This window comes from Malania oleifera, chromosome 3 (assembly GCF_029873635.1).
Source record: "Malania oleifera isolate guangnan ecotype guangnan chromosome 3, ASM2987363v1, whole genome shotgun sequence".
Classification (NCBI taxonomy): Eukaryota; Viridiplantae; Streptophyta; class Magnoliopsida; order Santalales; family Ximeniaceae; genus Malania; species Malania oleifera.
Window position 1 is genome coordinate 81,113,037 of NC_080419.1, and position 13,406 is coordinate 81,126,442.

Sequence of the window (13,406 nt, forward strand, 5' to 3'; positions counted from 1 at the left end):
TTCATATTATATTCTATAAGATGAATTATGCTTATGAAAATCCTATATTTTCTGCCATGTTATGAGAATATATGTAAAGACCCGGAAAGTAAATAATTAGGAAATATAATGAATAAGATGGATTAATGGGTAATAAGGGATAAAAGGAAAAAAATTTCAAAAGAAAAGCAGACCTCGTCGATGAATATCCTGTCCTAGTTGACGAGTGTCCTTCTAAGCTCGTCGACAAAGTCTGTATCTCGTCGACGAAGGAATCCCGAGAGAGTATATTTTGGAACTCTGAAATTCATCAACGAAGGTATCTTCTCGTCGACGAAGTCTCTATAGCGCCTTGTCGACAAATCCACGTTTCTCATCGATGAAACCCTGCCTATAAATAAAGAGTTCTTCATTTTCAACAAGAACACGTGACCTCTCTCTTTCCTCTCGCTCTCTCTCTAGGACGGTTTTCCCACCTTCTCTCTTCGATCTTGAGCCAATTTTGACCCTGTTTAACGATACCAACTGCAGCCAGGTTCATGGCATCGTCACACAATAACAGGTTGTAGAGCGATACCAACATTTTAGGGTGCTCGACGGGTGATTCTGAAACAATCCAAAATCAAGTTAGTGATTTTATTTTAGATTTCTTAAGGAATGTTTTGTATTTTGAGCTTAGGGGAAGTAGTAATAAGTATTTCTCTCGATTTAAGGGAAGTGGAAATTATTTTAATTAAGTTAGGATTTTTGGATTCAGGGTCCAAGTGAACGCTGCGGGTATTAGTTCGAGGATCCTACCAACGTAGTTTGAAAGTCAGGTAAGGGGGGAAATTTATTTATTAAATCAAGTTTTTCATAAATTAAAAAGGATTATGTGTTATTTATGTATATATGTTTTTTATTTGATTAAATGTCACCATGAAATTATGTTTTATAAGGTTAGGATTGTTTTTATGTAGCTTTGTATATATGAAGTAACGAATGAAAGTGAAAGGAATTTTCTAAGGAATTAAGTAAGAACTGAAATGTATTTTCACAGCATAAAATATTAATTATAGGTTGCTTTTTTTTGTAAGGAATGTATATGAATTGTATTGTTTAAACTTAATACATGAGGATTCTGTGCAAATATTTTAAAGTGTGAGATTGCAGGTTAATAAGGAGTAATTGAGAATAAATGGGATTTGGACAGTGTTTCTTGTATAGTTAATGCACCATGTAAATGTAAAATAGCTGAAAAACACCTGTTAGCAGATTCTAGCGCATTTCTATTGGACTAACTGTAGTAGATTCTAGCGCATTTCTATGTGAAACAACAAATGAAGGGCTAAAAACTATTTTTTAGTACGAAGTAGGAATGAAAAATGTTATGTAATGAAATGACAATGGAATGACAATGCAATGAAATGAAATGTGAAACGTGAATGATACAAGTGGGAAAGAGTCACTTAGGTATGTATGTACATAGAACATGTTACGATTGGGCGAGGCGTACCCTTCGCCTGAGGGCTTGCTGAGAAAGGCGAGTGCACTAGTCACTTCAGATGTGGCAATAACTGCATAATGTACTAGGGCAGAGGGAACCTATTTGTATGAGCGGGTAGATTTCCCTATCCTTAGGGCTTTTGCCGGTAAACTATTGTTGAATGTGTGAGTATGAGATTAATCTAACACTTGAGGACTTATTGAGTAAGGTGAGTACTCTAGTATGCTTTAGTGGTGACCTTAGGATTACCTAAGTATCAGACCAGAGGGGTGCTACTTGTATGGGCGAGTAATCACCCATATCCTTGAGTAATCTCGTGGTTAAATCTTTGTATGTGATTGTTTAGCTTCAAAAAATGGTTTTAATGGCATGATAAGGATTGGAAAATGTATTTAAAATTATATCTGTATACCTCATGTTAGCCACACGCTTTTTTATTATATATGTTTCTTCCTTTACTGAGATGTGTCTCACCCAAATATGAATGATTCTTTTCAGGACATCCTCAAGGTTGGGCTTAGGAGCTCGAGGGTATTTTAGCATTTTTGAGGACTATAGAAGAAAGGGTATATGTTGATACTATTTTGGAAATGGAAATGTTTATGTTTTATGTCTTTATGTTTTAAGTTCGTGGAGAAAAGAATGTTTGTGAACATACTGGAATGTTATGGAGTATGTATTTATGGAAATGCAGGTGATGGTTGGTTTTTATGGATTTATAGATAGAAATTAGAAAACTCTGGTATTATGGTATTATGGTATATGTTATATGGAGATTATGATTATGTTTTCCACTGCGTATGTTATGGATTATGATTTATCAGGACATTATCAGGTATAACGCACCGGACCCTGGATTATGGGTTCAGGGCGTTACAATATATGTTTCCCATATATGATACAGATAGTTATACTGATATATTTATGTATAATTATATATAGAACACAAAAATACTCATGTTGCCACACACTAGTATTAGTTTATTTCCCTTATTGAGAGGTATCTCACCCTGAATTACATGAAATTTTCAAGAGCCCCTGATAGGAGAGCGAATAAAGCTCTGTTGGGATAGATTCAGCTGACCTGCCCTTTTTTGAAGGGTGAGTATTGTCTTAGGGCCAGATGGTTGTGGTGAGAAGTGGCTCTAGAATCCCTTTTGGGATGTATATATATATAAACACAATGGATGTAGTAACTCTGGTGTTGAGATGGATGGTTTTGTGTTTATGATATTATGATTTTATGTTTCCTACTACTTAGGCTTCCATTTTGTATTTCTATTATATCCCTAGTACCCACGAGTTCAGGTTGATTATGATATGCTGAATTTACTATACTGATTTGTATTATTTAAAAAAATGTATGGAAATTAAGTAGGTCAGTTTGGTATCAGAACCTAGGTTGCAAGGTTCTGTAGAATTTAGAGCGCAACGGAAACGATACCAGAGTATAGGAAATTATTTAAGGTTTTGTTCTACAGTCTAGAGGCAGGACTTCCATAGTGGTTTCTGTGTTATTCCTAGGGTGACAATTTCAGGAAAATCATAGTAAACTATTTTCGGGTTATGTTCCTAGAATGTAGAACTAGGGGTTAAAAATAAGCTGAGAGTGTTGAGATAAGAGGTTAGGTTAAGTGGGTAAATTATAAGGATAGGATTTTTGAGTTGTGTTTGTTATTGTTTAGGATGGATCCAGGAGGAGGTAGTGCCGATGCGAGTGGCAGTGATGGAGCAGAGCCATCAGGTGCTGGTGGGACTGACTCAAACGCAATATTACGTAGCGTGGCTCAGCAGGTTATGGCTGAGATCTCTAGGAGCTTAAGAGAGCAGGGTGGTCCATCAGTTGGCCATGTGTGCACTATTAAGAAGTTTACGAAGATGAATCATCCGGCCTTTTCGGTAGGAGTCAATCCTGCAGCTGCTGAGAATTGGATGTAGGAGATCGTGAAAGTCTTGGTTGTGTTACGGTGTACTGAGGAATAAAGGGTCCTCTTCGCCACCTATAGACTGACAGGAGAGGCTGAGAGGTGGTGGGCTGCTGTAAGGCTTCTGGAGCAGTAGAGGACTACGCTAATAGCCATGACTTGGGATCGGTTTAAGGAATTATTCTTTGATAGATATTTTCCAACTATTATCAGGGGGGCTAAAGTGGAAGAGTTCCTAAGTCTGAAGCAGGGACAGTTATTAGTACAGTAATATGCGGCGCGTTTTATCGAGCTCTCTTGCTTCGCTCCGTATATTGTTCCTGATAAGGCAAAAAAGGCGGGGCAGTTTGAGAGGGGTTTGAGGCTAGGTATCTTCAAGCAGATGGTGGTGTTGTGGATTCAAGATTTTACTGAGTTAATCGACAGAGCAGCCATTGTAGAGGTTGGTGAGCATTTGGATGTAGAGGAGCAGGGATAGAAGAAGAGATTTGCATCTTCAGACTATTAGCAGGGTCCTAGACAGATCAGTGGAGGAGAGGAAATCATGGTAGAAGACAGAGGAAGGAGCCTGGAGGTTGTGACGTTCAGGTAGTGTAGGGTCCTCCAGTCAGCCAGAATTGTGGGAGGAGACACTTGGGAGAGTGTCGAGCAGGTAGAGTTGTTTGCTACCACTGCGGTAGGTAAGGTCATATGGTACGAGATTGCCCTATACCACTTGATGCAGCTCTAGCTCCCAGACCATACCGGGGAGGTTATCAGGCACCACGAGGGGGTCAGAAAAGGAATACGGCTCCAACAAAAGTGTTCGCTCTGATGCCGAGTAATGGTGAGACAGCTGGTGACGTGATGACAGTATGGTTAGTATGCTTTCTTTTAAAGTTATTGCATTCTTTGATTCAAGAGCCACACACTCGTTTGTATCTTCGGAGTGCACTAGACTTTATGGGGTAGAAACATAGTTATTGAATACTGAACTGTTGGTATCTACACTGACTGGGTCAGCAATGAGGTGTAGTAGGGTGTTCCGGGGTTGTTCATTTGATATTTAAGAGGAAATTCTTTCTGGCTGATTTGATAGTGCTAGATATGCATGGATTCGATGTAATATTTTGTATGGATTGGCTAGCAAATAGGTTTTGCCAACATAGATTTCCATGCATGAGAAGTGATATTCAGACCTCCAGAAAAAGCGAAATTCAGGTTCGTAAGGTCGTGAGTACAATCCCCGCCTTAGCTTGTTTCAGCTATTCAGGCGAGAAGACTGCTGATGAGTGGTTGCTAGGGGTTTGTTGTGGTTGTAAAGGAGGTGTCAAAGAATGAATCGAAACTTGCTAGCACGCCTGTAGTAAAGGAGTTTACAGATGTTTTCCCATATGAGTTGCCAGGTTTGCCACCTGATCGGGAGGTAGATTTTTCTATCAATCTACTTTCGGGTACAACGTCGATTTCTAAAGTACCTTACCGAATGGCACCAGCGGAATTGGTAGAATTGAAGAATCAGCTGCAAGATTTTCTGGGTAAGGGTTTTATACGACCTAGTGTATCTCCGTGGGGAGCTCCAGTTCTATTTGTGAAGAAGAAAGACGAGTCGATGAGGATGTGTATAGATTATAGAGAGATTAATAAAGTGACAATCAAGAATAAATATCTTCTTCCCCGTATAGATGATTTGTTTGACTTGCTCCAGGGTACACGGGTGTATTCGAAGATTGATCTTACATCCGGCTATCATCAAGTGAAAGTGAAAGTAGAAGACGTCTCGAAGATGGCCTTCAGGATCAGGTACAAACATTACAAGTTTCTTGTTATGCCATTTGGTTTAACGAATGCTCTTGCGATATTTATAGACTTGATGAACAGAATCTTCCACCAATACCTATACCAATTCGTTGTTGTTTTTATTAATGATGTACAGGTCTATTCGAGAAGCTATGAAGAGCATGAAAGGCACCTGAGGCAGGTTCTACAGATGATACGAGAAAAGAAGTTGTACGCTAAGTTCAGTAAATGTGAATTCTGAGTTGGGAAAGTTGTGTTTTTAGGGCATGTTATCTCAAGAGACAAAATTTTTGCGGATCCCAATAAGGTTGAGGCTGTAGTGAATTGGGCTAGACCGAGAAACGTCCAGGAGATTAGGAGTTTCTTGGGGTTAACTGGGTATTACCATCATTTCGTAGAGGGATTCTCAGCATTGTCAGGGCCTCTAACACAACTGACTAGGAAGAATGTCAGATTTGAGTGGGATAGCAGTTGTGAGCAGAGTTTCTAGGAATTGAAGTAGAGATTAGTCACAGCACTAGTGTTGATCATCCCGTTAGGGGGTGAGGGTTATGTCATTTATAGTGATGTGTCCTTGAAGGGACTTGGCTGTGTATTGATGTAGCATGGTAGGGTGGTGGTGTATGCTTCCAGACAGTTGAAAGAATATGAGAAGAACTACCTTACCCATGATCTTGAACTGGCTACAGTGGTACACGCATTAAAGATTTGGAGGCATTACCTCTATGGCGAGCAGTGTGATATTTTCTCTGACCACAAAAGTTTGAAGTATTTCTTAACTTATAAGGAATTGAGTATGAAATAGAGAAGATGGTTGGAGTTAATTAAGGATTTTGATTGTACCATCAGTTATCACCCAGGAAAAGCAAACGTGGTAGCTGATGCATTAAGCAGGAAGTCTAGGAGATCGGTGTTGATGGCTATGGAGATCCAGTATCTGATTATGATGGATTTGGAGAGACTCAGCATCAAATTAGTTGAAAATAATCCTCAGGTATGTATTGCCAGTTTAGTAGTGCAACCTACTCTGCAGGAAAGAATTAAAATTGCTCAGAAAGAAAACCCAAAATTAATAGAGGTGATGGACAGAGTGCAGAGTGGTCAGGGAGAGGAATTTAGTATTGCAGACGATGGAGCTTTGCAATTCCATTCAAGATTATGCGTTCCTACCAATACTGACATCAGGAAGACCATTTTAGAGGAGGCCCATAGATCTTTGTATACAGTTCATCTTGGTAGTACGAAGATGTATAGGGATCTGTGAGAGTCGTAATGGTGGAGTGGTATGAAGAAAGAGATTGTTGAGTATGTAGCCCGGTGTTTGACGTGTTAGCAGGTAAAAGCTGAGTACTAGAGGTCGGCAGGGCAGTTGCAACTATTATTTATCCCAGAGTGGAAGTGGGATCATATATCTATGGATTTTGTGCCAGAACTGCTGACGACGTTACATGGTCAGAATGCAATTTTGGTGATTATTGACCGTTTGACCAAGATTGCCCACCTTTTACCTATCGAGATTAGCTACTCCCTTAACTGTTTGGCAGAGATTTACATTCAAGAGATAGTTCGTTCACATGGGGTGCCAGTATCTATTGTGTCAGATCAAGACCCACGCTTTATATCACCTTTTTTGAGGAGTTTTCAGGAAGCTCTAGGGTCTCAGTTATCGTCTAGCACGACATTCCATCCTTAGTCAGATGGGCAGACTGAGAGGACGATATAGATACTAGAGGATATGCTTCGAGCGTGCATATTAGATTTCGGGGGTAGTTAGACTCAGTTCATGCCATTAGTGGAATTTGCGTATAATAACAGTTATCAAACCAGTATTGGCATGACACCGTTTGAAGCATTGTACGGCAGGAGATGTCGTTCTCCTTTATTTTGGGATGAAGTGGGTGAGCGGCGAGTTATGGGACCAGAGCTTATTCAGCAAGCGCGTGATAAGGTTTGGCTTATTAGAGATAGAATTAGTGTAGGTCAGAGCCGATAGAAAAGTTATGCAGATACCCATCGCAGAGAATTGGAGTTTGATGTCGATAATCATGTATTTATGAAGATAACTCCATTAAAAGGGGTTATGCGATTTGGGAAGATGGGTAAACTTAGCCCTAAGTTTATTGGTCCATTTGAGATTCTAGAAAAAAGTGGGACCGGTTGCCTACAAGCTGGCTTTGCCACTTGTGTTGTCTAGGATCCACGATGTATTCCATGTTTCTATGTTGAGGAAATATGTCCTAGACCCTTCTCATATTATCAGTTATGGTGAATTTGAGCTTAGTGAATCACTAGTGTATGAGGAGATGCCAGTACAAATTTTGGATTGAAAAGTGTAAGAGTTGTGTAACAAGAAGATTTCTCTAGTAAAAGTTTTGTGGAGGAATCACACAGTGAAAGAGGCTTCTTGGGAATCCGAGGAGCAGATAAAGTAGAAGTATCCACAACTATTTCAAGAAGTTTTAGTTAGGTAATATTTCTTTTGCAGGTACATGTAATGGTTTAATTAGTGTAGCATTTTAGTTTTAGGGATAATTTTTTTTTATGTATGTAATCTCCCAGGACACGGAATGTAACCACGGTATTCCTCCACCATAAGTGATGGTAAGTAATAAAATAAGTAGACATTTTTTCCTTTTAAGGGATGATGAGTTACGTGAACAGTAAATTTCGAGGATAAAATTTTATTTGGAGGGGAGAATGTAATGACCCGAAGAATAATGGTAATTAAATAATCATAAAAGAAGGTAACTCCTTCTCTCTCTAGATTTCCATCCCTCATTCCTTCTCTTTAAGATTTCGAACCGGATTCTATCTAGTTCGACGATGCGAAGCAAGTACGACACTCCTGGGGAAGTTCTTTGCATATCTGCTAGAGTAGATTGTTGGTGGGATTAGTTCAAAATTCATCCCAAATTTAGGGTAAGACTTTTTACTCAATATTTGATTTCTTGACAGTGGTAGAAAGCATAGTACGCGTAGAAATATTGAAGTTTAGTTATGGGGAATAACAGGGAACCCTGCGGGTGCATGACTGTTTATCTTAGGGGCTTTTTAGGAATCAGGTAAGGGGATAAACTAAGCTAGTTATTTTATGAAAATGTATGTATGTTATTACGTCATCTGATTTTAGGAAAATAAATATATTTATATATGCTTTATGTTTGGGAAATATTACTATAAAATATGATATGTTTAAATATGTATAAAACCTATTTCGTGTGGCATGAGTGGAATTTATAATGAAATACTATTTTCTAGGAATGTGATAATAATATAGATATGTTTGCCGGCGTACGGGCTGTGCTTTGGATATGATTTGCCAGCATACGAGTCATGTTATGAATATGATTTGCTGGCGTATGGGCCGTGCTATGTATATGATTTTTTGGCGTACAAACCGAGCTATGGATATGTTTTGCCAGCGTATGGGCCGAGCTATGATATGTTTTGCTGGCATACGGGCCGAGTTATGGTAAAATATGAAATACTGGCATACGGGTCGATGATTTTTATGATATATATAAATATGCAAAATGATGCGATGATATTGACTTGACAATTATTAGTATGAATTATCCATGTATCATAGTTTGATTATACGCTATATGTTATCAGAACTTGGTTGACTTGGTTTAGGCTAGCACTTGCATGGTACCGCTGCTATGTGTTCATGTTCATCATGATATTGTGTTAACGCTACTGTACGGAGTAGCGTGAGGACGGATGGTCTATGTGGTTTTAACTTTTAAGAAGTGTGAGCGCCCCTAGTGTACGAACCAGGTCTGGCAAACCCATCGAATTTACAGACTGTACTTTTGATTTGGCAATGGTCGGCCAACCGTTGTCAGCTCCCGCCTTCGAGCCACACAACCCAGTCATGTGGGGGTAATATATGACAACAATCAGCTAACCTACTAGAGTTGTTTTCGTATTATATTCTATGAGATGAATTATGCTTATGAAAATCCTGTATGTTCTGCCATGATATGAGAATATATGTTTCCTAGATATGATATAGATAGTTATACTGATATGTTTTTTTGTAGGATTATATATAGAACACGGAGATACTCATGTTGCCACACACTAGTGTTAGTTTATTTCCCTTACTAAGAGGTGTCTTATCCCGAATTACATGAAATTTTCAAGAGCCCCTGATAGGAGAGCTGATAAAGCTTCGCTAGGATAGATTCAGCTGACCTGCCCTTTTTTGAAGGGTGAGTATGTTGCTAGGGCCAGATGGTTGTGGTGAGAAGTGGCTCTAGAATTCTTTTTGGGATGTATATATATGAACACAATGGATGTAGTAACTCTAGTGTTGAGATGGATGGTTTTGTGTTTATGATATTATGATTTTATGTTTCCTGTTGCTTAGGCTTCCGTTTTGTGTTTCTGTTATATCCGTAGTACCCATGGGTTCAAGTTGATTATGATATGTTGGATTTATTATACTGATTTTTATTATTTAAAAAAAATGTATGAAATTAAGAAGATCGTTACATACATACCCTTTGACTTTCAAGTCTCCTTTGCCGAAACATAAGCACTTATCAATAGTGCCTTTGAGGTACCTGAAGATCCACTTCACTGCTTCCTAGTAAGTATTTCCTGGATTATAGATGAATCTATTGACTGCTCTCACTGCTTAGCCAATGTCCATACTGGTACAAACCATGGCGTACATGAGACTTCCAATGGCTGAGGCGTAAGGTACCTTAGCCATGAAGTCCTTCTCTTCATTTGTCTGGGGAACCTGATCCTTGGAGAGGCGAAAGTGTCCTGTCAAAGGTGTATTTACTACTTTGGTGCTGCTCATGTTAAACCTCTGTAAAACACGGCTAATGTACTCCAACTGAGATAACTGCAATGTTACTTGTCACTTATCTCTCGAGATCCGCATTCCAAGTATCTGCTTCACTGAGCCTAAGTCCATCATGTCAAACTCTGTTGACAATTGTTGCTTCAATTCCCTGATATCTTCTATAACTGCACGACCAGCATGTCATCCACATATAACAACAGAATAATATAGCTATACTGATACCTCTTGAAGTAGCAACAGTGGTCGGCGTTGCACTTTAGAAAATCATTCTTATGCATAAAGCCGTCAAATTTTCAGTACCATTGTCTAGGAGCTTGTTTGAGACCGTACAAGCTCTTATTCAACGTGCACACCATATTCTCTTTACCTTTCTCTGAGAATCCTTCTGCTTGATGCATGTAAATTTCGTCATCAAGATTACCATGAAGAAACGCCGTCTTCACATCTAACTGCTCAAGATATAGGCCCTCTGAGGCAACAATGCTCACGACTGATCCGATGGTTGTCAGCTTTACAACTGGTGCAAAGATGTCAATGTAGGCAATTCCTTCCTTCTGCTCAAAGCCTTTAACTACCAACTGAGCCTTGTACCTCCTAGAACCATAATGCTACTCTTTAATTTTGTACGCCCACTTGTTGTGAAGGGCCTTCTTACCTTTAGGCAACTCAGCTAGTTCCCACGTTCTGTTGGAGGTGAGGGACTTCATCTCATCCTTCATCGCAAGCTCTCACTTGCTCGTATCTGCCACCTGACATGCTTCATCATAGCATTCGGGCTCTCCTCTATATGTAAGAAGTAATTTATATACCTTCTGTTTGGTACATGGGGTCGAGTAGATCTCCTAAGCTCCGAAGCTGGAATAGGAGGCAGTGGTGCGACGATCTGCTCCAATGGTTCCTCCGCTTGAGGATTCTCGACATTCTTTTGTTGTGTCTCGACACATTCTAGGATATCATCCATATCTACATAGGTTGACTCTATCTGAACTAGTTCGATGGATTCTGCTGTGTGCCTGTCTTTGTACATCACCTTTTCGTTGAAAATCACGTCTCTGCTTTTGATAAACTTTTTATTTTCATCATCCCAAATGCGATACCCATATTCATTTTCACCGTAACCGACGAAGGTGCATTTTGGGACTTAGGATCAAGCTTGTTTTTTACATGATCACTGATATGTACATACGCAACACAACCAAAAACTTTCAAATATGAAAGTCTCACCTCTTTTCTGCTCCATACCTCTTCTAATATACGGTGGTCCAATGGTACCAATGGACCCCTGTTAATCAGGTATGCTGCTGTGCCGACTGCTTCTACCCAGAACTGCAATGGTAAGCCTGGCTATATATGCATGCTTCTGGCTCTTTTAGTCAACGTTCAGTTCATGTGCTCTACTACGCCGTTGTGATGAGGCATACCTGGCACAGTTCTTTCCATCCTGATATCATGCTCATAGGAGAATTTCTTGAATGCGATGTCTTCATACTCACCATCGTTGTCTATTCTCAGCTTATTGATTCACAAACCAGTTTCGTTTTCAACCATAGCTTTCCATACGCTGAAAGCATCAAATACTTCCGACTTATACTTCAAAAAGGAAACCCATACCTTCCGAGAGTGATCGTCAATTAACGTGATGAAGTAATTCCTTCTACTTATGGATGAGATGGGCGTTGGTCCCCACACATCTGAGTAGACTAGTTTTAGTCTCTTCTTCTTTGGGGCCGAGTGTTTGTCTGGAAACTGACCCTCAATCCTCACACATGTCAATCTACATTGATTATAGACCACTCAATTTTCCTTTTGAGTGCATCACCTTGAGTCATTTCTCGCTCATATGACCGAGTCATTGGTGCTAGATGTTGCTGTCGTCATTTCTTGTAGCAATTGAAATAGACATGGAGGCATTGGAGGTTAGATAAAGTGTTTTGCTTTTCTTACCTCACGCATTCGTTAGTACACCCTTTAAAACTTTTCATTCATCGCCAATGAATGTCGTCGTGTATCCCTCATCTGCCAGCTGACCAACTGAGATAAAATTCTTTCTTAGGTCTGGAATATATCTGACATCCTTCAGCTTCCATACTGACCCGTTTATATTGATCTTCACAACTCCCTTGCCGGTTATGTCACAAGGTTGATCGTTGCCATGGTACACCTTACTGAAATTACTTGGTGTGTACTCCTCTAGGCAATATCTGCAGCAAGTGGCATAAAATTAAGCTCCGGAGTCTAAGACCCAAGACTAATGCTTGCTCGCTAAAGAGCATATCAATGCATCTTTTTCTCCTGAGGAAGAGGCAAGATTTGCTTCCATCTTCCCCTCATATTCCTTTCTCGGACCTTTGCACTGGTTTCTGAAATGCCTGGCCTTTCCACAGTTCTAGCACTCAACGTTCTTTATGCCCTAGGAATCTCTAGTATTTCTGGATTTAGATAGCCTGGTCCTAGATCTGCCGCGATTGTTTGATCGTCCATGCCCACTTCCTTTTCCTCGGCTTTCCACATTCAAAGTTGAACTTGAAGTGGAGGCATTGTTCGACTGCATTCGGATCTCTTACATTAAAATCATGCTAATAACCTCGTCATACTTCAGCTTTGATTTTCCTGCGGAGCTACTAATCGCAGTAACAATACCTTTCCAACTCTCAGGCGGTTGACTGAGAATCAGTAGGACACGGATCTCACTGTCAAATGTAATTCCAATTGAGGCATGTTGATCCGACAGCTCGTTGAAATTATTCAGGTGTCTGTTGAAACTTTCACCTGCAAACATGCTCATGGTAAACAATCTTTTCATTAGATGTACCTTATTCGCGGCTGATGGTTGCTCGTACATAATAGATAGCGTATCCATAAGGGACTTGGTGGTTGTCAAGTGCTTGATGTTGAAGGCAACAGACTTTGCCAACATCATTCTGATAGCTCTGAGAGCTTTTCGATCAAACAACTCGCACTTGCTCTCCTTTATTGATTCTGGCTTCTCCTTCAATGGTAAGTGCAACTCCTTACGAAACAAGTAGTCTTCAATCTGTATTTTCTAGAAACTAAAGTTTGTGTCGTCAAACATCTCGATCTAAAAGCTCTTTTCATTTGACATCTTGATTTGCTGATTTAGAGATGGAATTAGCTCAAACGGACAACACAGTTGGATTCGGAATGGTCGAAAACCTTAGAAATGGCTTAAGTTGTTCAAAAAATGGACCCAAAATGGCTTCGAAAAGCCCAGTCAAACTCTCAGTCAAATCTAGTCAACTATGACGAAATATTCCTTTGACTGACGGAATATTCCTGACGCCGTTAATTGATGTGGTAGTGTGGGGCCCACTGCTGATGTGGCACTGTGGGGCCCACCAATTGGTGAGTGAACATGGGGCCCATAGTGGACCCCCAGTTGTTGACATGGCGCTGA